The following is a 7,178-nucleotide window of genomic DNA, read 5'->3' on the forward strand; positions in this document are numbered from 1 at the left end:
AAATCATAAAATAATATTATTATTTTTATTATTAAACGCTTGTAGATATATGTGGATGGTATACGCCGGTACAACAATATATAACAATAATAATATTACATTTCAACGCTGATGGAGCGAGCAAGATATCCCAACAGAAAATGGAAAAAAAAGTCGGGTAGGTATATTAATATAGTACCTACCTACCTATATAAGTGCGTGCGTGTGCGTGTATGTATATAGTATAGTATGTATACCTCCTTATATTCGCGTATTAAAATATTATGATTAATAGAAAGACAGAGACAGAGAGGAAGATATAGATTTAAATATAATATATATATATATATATATATATAGAGAGAGAGAGATATAAAGAGACAGACAGACAGACGGCGAGTGTGCGAGAGTGAGACTGTACCTACGAGACACAAACGCGCACGCACACAGCGACGCACGCGGACGCAGATATGTGTGTGTGTGCCTGTAATAATAATTTACCGGAGAGCGCTGAGCGAGCGTTTGACGTGTAGTAGTAAATAGATACACCTATATAATAATACATATAATATACAGCGTGTGCGCGCGCGCTGGCCCGTGTGTATATTGTGTGAATCGCGAAACGAACGGGTTTACGTCGAACCATCAGCTGTTGTCAAGGACAAAAATAATAATAATAATAATAATTATCATCATCATATTATAATCGTCGGTGTGTGTACGTGAATATAATGTATAATATGTATATAGGTATATAGGTATATATATATATATATATTTATATATTATTGTAATATGCGTATATATAGTCAGGACGCACCACGCACAAACGCCGTTGTTGCGAGAGGACGCGCGCGCGCTCGCGTATATTATAATATTATTATTATTATTCCATCCTCCTTCGGTGCGCCGTGCGTTGCAGCTACGATGGTATAAAAATTATTATTCGGAGAGAGAGACAGACAGAGACGGTAAAAAAAATAAAATATAAACGTCCTACCACTCCCGTCAGCGTTTGCCACGATTTGCGTGGTCCGCGAAATAACTTTATATATTATAATATATTATGTGTATGTGTGTGTGTTATATATATAAATGGCAATAGCGTTAGACCATGTGTCTATGAGCCACAGCGTATATATTGCGACGAGAGGGGGCGGAGAAACCTGTGGGGGAATTGAGGGGGAGGGGAGGGACGCGTGCGTTAATATATAGGTATTTATCTATTATGAGGTGTATTATAATATATTATATCCATTGTGTTTGGCGTTTCCTGACGAGGGCTCGCTCGCTATCCGCCGGCCGTCACGTGCGCGCGACCGAACGGACCGACAACCGTTTTTTATTGCAACATTATTATTATTAATAATATAATATTATTACGCTGATCCTCGCGCGACATGGGACGCTCGTCTAACCGACGATATACATTAAACACACATTGCACTACCCCCGTGATCGTCATAATATTATAAGTTGCTTATATATAATATTATATATAGTTGCAAGGATATAAGACGTATCGTCGTGGACGCGGGTTACTACGATTACTTACTAATAAGGGCACTTGTTAGCATGATACACGAATTATTATAATTTATGATAGCTGAATAGTTATAGGTACCAATGATTTCAATTATGGATGTTAATAATTTGTATTCATTTAAGTCCCAGTAAATAGAAATAATTTTATTTATTAATTCGTGGCGATGACAAATGATAACGATTTTATGAGGTGATTAGAATGTATAAGACTTGGGCGTGACGTATACATTTTGCTCGGTCTGTCCTTTAATATTTATAAAAAATTTGTGCTTTAGTCGTAAAAAATAAGAATGCTGTAGAGTGTAAACACTCGTATAGAACTGTATAGTCGTATAGACCTCTACGTAAAGGTTATTTATTTTGTTTTCTTCGGGTGGCTAGAAACGTATTGACCGGACAGATCAATCCAATCGAGAACAATTCGAAGGTTTCTCGTCACTACAAAGTGCATAACATAAGCTTACTGTGGCATTTCAAGATCTGAAAAACGATTAATATGTAAAATATTAATTACAGGTGGTGTTGGTAATTGGTGACTAGTGATCGCTAGAATATGTCCAGACCAACAACTGAACCGTTATGCAAACGAAAAGATTATGCATAAAAAACATACAATTATAATGTTACGTAACCTGCACTTATATCAAACCTGTGTCTAACTAATAATTACTACGACGTATCTGCAGTAATTTTTTTTTATCAAATTATCTATTGTTTGTAAAGAATTATTATCAATAATATTATATTATTCTTATATAAGTATGATTGGTGTCGGTGTGTTGGAAATAAATTTTGACATCCGGCATCTAGAATACAAGGACAACTCGGGGATATTAATATAATATATAATAAATACAATTCAGAATTGTAATTTTCTAACACTAAAACTAAAGAGTATACATTAGATAATTTTGGCGCAAGATAATGCATTAATGCTTTTATGCCTAAAGCATATTATATTAGTGTGTCATTATATTTTTTCAAAATTTTATTACGATAATTAAATAGGTATCATTATTATACACGTTATTTTCAGTATAATTGCGTATAATCAATATAATATTATGTAAAATGAAATCCTCTGCTTCAATTCGACATTTTTGCCACACAAACTCGCATATACGTATCACTGTGTAATTGATTTTAACAAAATACCTATTATATACATATTGAGTATTAATATAATAATATTTAAAACCAATGATATATTAAGTGCCTATAAAAGTCTATACTAATTTTCATAATTGTAAAATATACTTTTTATAACTTTGAATTAAAATTAATTACAAATGAATATTTTGTGCTGGAAATTAAATTTGTAATCAGATGATAATAATATAATTATAATGTTTCGTTAAATAGCAATTTTGTTTTATTTTGTCGTCCACGTTGCCGGATTTTGATGACAATACCTAATAATAATGTACAATATATGAACTGTAACTTAAAAGATAATTTTTTTAATTAAAATTTTGAAAAAATATAATTATTCAATGATCACTATAAGGCATATTGTATATATGTTACAATACCATATATAATTTAATTGAAACATTTTTCAAAATATATTCAATAGGCTAGCAAAATACATTGATTTTTGTAAAACATATTTAAATTAATTTTATTTTTTGAATGACTATTTTATTCATCGAAAATAGGCAAAATGGGTCTAATTTAATTAACTCCCTTACTAGGTATATGTTTTATGGTTATAATGGAATTATATATTGATGAAAATTATTTAAAATTATGTAACTTGTTTGCGCAATTTGACTTATTACTGCAATACACGATAACTATTTTATACTGTTATATTATGATAATGATATGTGTATTTTTGAATTGTCCTGATACAAATAATTAATACTAAACTAACTATTTTTAATAATAATGGTATAAATATAAGTTATACATTTTTTAAATTGCTTCTTTCTATCTTTTGTTTCCATAAATACATCAATAATTTCCACAAAATTCACGTTCCAAGCTGTTTCTTGTTTAAATTAAAGTAATTCTAAGTCGCTAAATTACTTACACTCGTTAATCCTAACATTATATCTAAAGATACTATACTAAAGAATGACTAGATTAATGAAAACCATAAATTCAGATTATGTATACTTTTAAATATACCCTTTTTGTATAGTGTATATACTCTTGAGTCAATGGCTTTATTCACACTATTGTTATGCCACTAGACAAGAGTATAAGAAAATATAATATTTTATTACCACAATTTAGTAGCATCCCAACCACTGATAAGTTTATATGTTGACAGTTTAAATCATAAACAACAGTTAAATTTTTCAATAATAATTACGCTTCATATAACTGCATGAGTACTTGGGTACTCACTTATAACTTATATAAGTATATTATAGCCACTCATATACTCAGTATAACATTTTTCATAATATTTCACGTCTTGTTAAAAATAATTTTTTTTATTATAAATGACAGCATCATCAGACAATCTTATTAATATTTACGTGACAAGTAGTTGTGAAGGCTATATAGATAAACATAATTTCAAGATTTATTATTATACAGATAAATTGAGGGAATTAGATAATATATAAGAATTAAAGAACGATTGTTATTTTTATTTTAGATTCTGAACGGAGTGAAAAATGTATTGATTTTACAATGATGTATGTTTTATTTTTGTGTCTGTTATATCGTTTTGGAGTAGAAATAATAGTTTGATTTTTCACTTCAGCCTCTCTTTGAAAAGGAAAATTTTGGTACTTTGAGGGGCCAAAAGTAAAAAATTTCCAGTAGTTTTCAAAAGCGCCAGGAAAACCCTAAAAAAGTAATGGAAAAACGGACAAAATCGATTTTTTTATTTTGCTGTAACTTAAAAACGAATCATTGTAAATACTTGAAATTTTCTCGAAATGTTTATATTAGCGTTATCTATTTACGATTAAATTTTCAAAATATTTTGATTTTTTTTAAGCTATTTATAGATAATTTAAATTTTTGATTTTTCTAAGTTTTTTTTTTGAAATGCCTATAAAAAATTTAGAAATCCAAAAAATCTTTAAAATTTATTAGAAGGTTTAATGTAAGTTATACTTTTTGTAGTAAAATAAAATCAAAAATCGTTAGTCACAATTTTTGTTTATACCTAAAAATTTAAAGTTCAAATGTTTGCAATATATGTCAAAATCGAGAAAATTTGGAAGGAATTTTGAAGTTGAAAATTCATATAATTTTTGTGATTTATATCTAAGGTTAAAAAAACCCAACACAAAGCTCTATATAACTTTTTCTTCAAATAACCGTAAAAAAAATTCTAGCGTCAATATAGAAAAAATTTTATGAACGTATGAAATTTAATTTTTTACAAAATTGCGTAAAATAACGATATATATTACAATTTAAATATAGCTAATAATATGACTGACAAATCATATCCGTTTAGAATCGTTTTTCGTATACAATGATACTTGTCATTGCATTCAAATTTAACACATCCATTATACTTTATAGTGACCTATACTCTTCATCTCTACTATACAACAGTGCGATACACACTTGCTCACCTTTTTTTTTATAATAATAATTAATAAATTAATTTAATTTACAGTTTATTAACTGGTGATAATACCTTTTGTTCTACGACTAAGATGCAATTTCATCTTCATTACTAATTAACAATAATTTAATCTGGCTATGCAGTGTATAATCACTAATTTAAAATATTATTATTATAATATTTTAATATTTTATACATTTTTTGGTAATCAAAAATCAATAGATACCACATTTCCTTTTTTCGGTAGCTAGTGTTAAATAAAAAATAATAAAATTAATTAGTACCTAAATCGTTTTTAGCTTTTTACCTTATTTAAATTTTTTATGAAATAATAAATATACAAAATACGTAATTCATTACGCATGCTTACCTCTATTTTGTCCTTTAATAATAACTTATTTATATTTTGATATTTGGAATTCTTGAGTTAACTTAATCATAAACGACCATATTTTAAAATGCCAAGTATTTTTTCACCATTTGAGAAGGTGTCATGCAACTTCTTTTTTTCAAACAAAAAATCATAATTTTTTTTATAAATTGTTACTTTTATTATACAACTATACAAGACTTTTTTTAAAACATTAATGCATCTAAATTATAATTAGAACAGGTAGTTTTCAGTTTCATAATTTTGTGTACTATATAATATATATATTGGTACCTACTAATATATTTTAACTTTAAAATATATAATTTGAGTATTTTAATAATTAGCATTAATCTATCACAGTATCAACTTTTTATAATTAGTACAAACTGTTTTAAGTTTAAAAGATACTAGATTAAACATAAAATAATTGTAATTGTAAATATTGTATAAGTTTTTTAAACTATTTTTAAGTTTCTACTTTCTATTATAATCCCAGTGTATGCATTTTAAATTTTAAACTTTAACTCAGACAATCGGTATCTACTCTTTGAAATTTTGTACATAAGTTTGATAACCATTCTCAAACATCATCTGCTTAACAACTTACATTAAAAAAGATGGTTTTAATTTGAAAAAAATAAGTTATATCGCCAAAAAATACTCCTTAAATGGTATAAAAATAAATAGTTAAATATAGGGTACTACATTTAAAAATTCCAAAAATCAAAACTTCAATTAATTCTCATTGATAGAAAAATGAAAAATGGATGTGACCATTCTTGACGATTTAATCACTGGTAAATTACATCAAGAAAATAAAAATAATGATTTTTTGCTCAATATTTGCTTTGTATGAAAAAATCTCATGCTACGTTTTTTTTTTATTTAATAAAGGGAAGATTTTTTTACGGCACACATTATATTTCAATTCTTTATGAAATTTCCAAAAGTTATATATAAAAAAAAATGCATTACATTCAAACTTTTATTATAAAATACGTGTTTTTGAGTAAAAAAAAAACACAGAATATAAGAGGACATCTTATTAAATAATTTAAACATTTAAAATAAGTATATTATTGATTTTATTTTTAATAATATTTTGTCAACTTCGCTGAGCTATCAATAATATCATTGAAATGGGTAGGTATATTATTGTTATGTTATCATAAGGTAATACCTTATCAAATATCACAGTATAATATATTTAAGACGTGTTTGTCAAATTAATAGTTTAAAAAGAACCCTACTATAGTAAACTTAAAATACATTTATAAGAAATAAAAAAGACAGTCTGTAGGATACAGAGACCACTAAAAGATGTTGGACACGCAATAATCGTGCTTCATTATAATATTACCTTGGCAGATAGCCAGTGTTGCATAATTGTTTTGATACTTGAAATTGAAACAATAATGATAACTCATTTCATTCGGGAAATGACTGTGTACAACTTGGCTTATTATAATTTTTATATGAAAAGTTTTTCAAGTATAAATAAAAAAGAAATTCAATTTTTGGATAGTATATAATATAACATAACCACAGATGTTTGATTGAACTTGTCTCATTTCACTCAACTCACTGAAGTGTACTGATTAACTAATATGAAATATTGGAATGATATTATACTTAATAAATTTGAAATAAACTTTTGAAAAATGATTTTCAGTTAAGATTTACTTAATAATTATCATTAACTTTTTCTTGCATTTAGAAAAAAATAAGAAAAAATTGATA

At 26.8% G+C, this 7,178-nt stretch overlaps 1 long non-coding RNA gene across 1 annotated transcript; it reads left to right on the forward strand.

Annotated features, from left to right (window-relative positions):
• Positions 1–50: 50 nt before the first annotated feature.
• LOC132928025 (uncharacterized) lies at positions 51–2,382 on the forward strand. Its single transcript, XR_009661948.1, has 2 exons — positions 51–157; positions 2,041–2,382. It is a non-coding gene; the product is annotated as an uncharacterized LOC132928025 (long non-coding RNA).
• The last annotated feature ends 4,796 nt before the right edge of the window (positions 2,383–7,178 follow it).

Source organism: Rhopalosiphum padi, chromosome 3, assembly GCF_020882245.1.
Source record: "Rhopalosiphum padi isolate XX-2018 chromosome 3, ASM2088224v1, whole genome shotgun sequence".
In the NCBI taxonomy this organism is placed as follows: domain Eukaryota; kingdom Metazoa; phylum Arthropoda; class Insecta; order Hemiptera; family Aphididae; genus Rhopalosiphum; species Rhopalosiphum padi.